This window comes from Penaeus monodon, chromosome 28, assembly GCF_015228065.2.
Source record: "Penaeus monodon isolate SGIC_2016 chromosome 28, NSTDA_Pmon_1, whole genome shotgun sequence".
In the NCBI taxonomy this organism is placed as follows: Eukaryota; Metazoa; Arthropoda; class Malacostraca; order Decapoda; family Penaeidae; genus Penaeus; species Penaeus monodon.
The window spans coordinates 23,567,613-23,567,812 of NC_051413.1; positions in this window are offsets into that span (position 1 = coordinate 23,567,613).

Consider the following 200-nt stretch of genomic DNA (forward strand, 5'->3'; position numbering starts at 1 on the left):
CAAACCCCACCCCTTTTTTCGTATGATTTTTTTTTGCTTAATTCAGGCAAAATAGGAATTAGTTTTGGATCACTTTTGGGGGAAACGAAAAACTTTTTCTTAAGGCTCAATGGAAAGTATATCTTATTCACCTTAACTGCACATAAAAACACAGGTTAGACGGGTTTATGCAAAACATTTTGGAATAAATAACGTTTTGC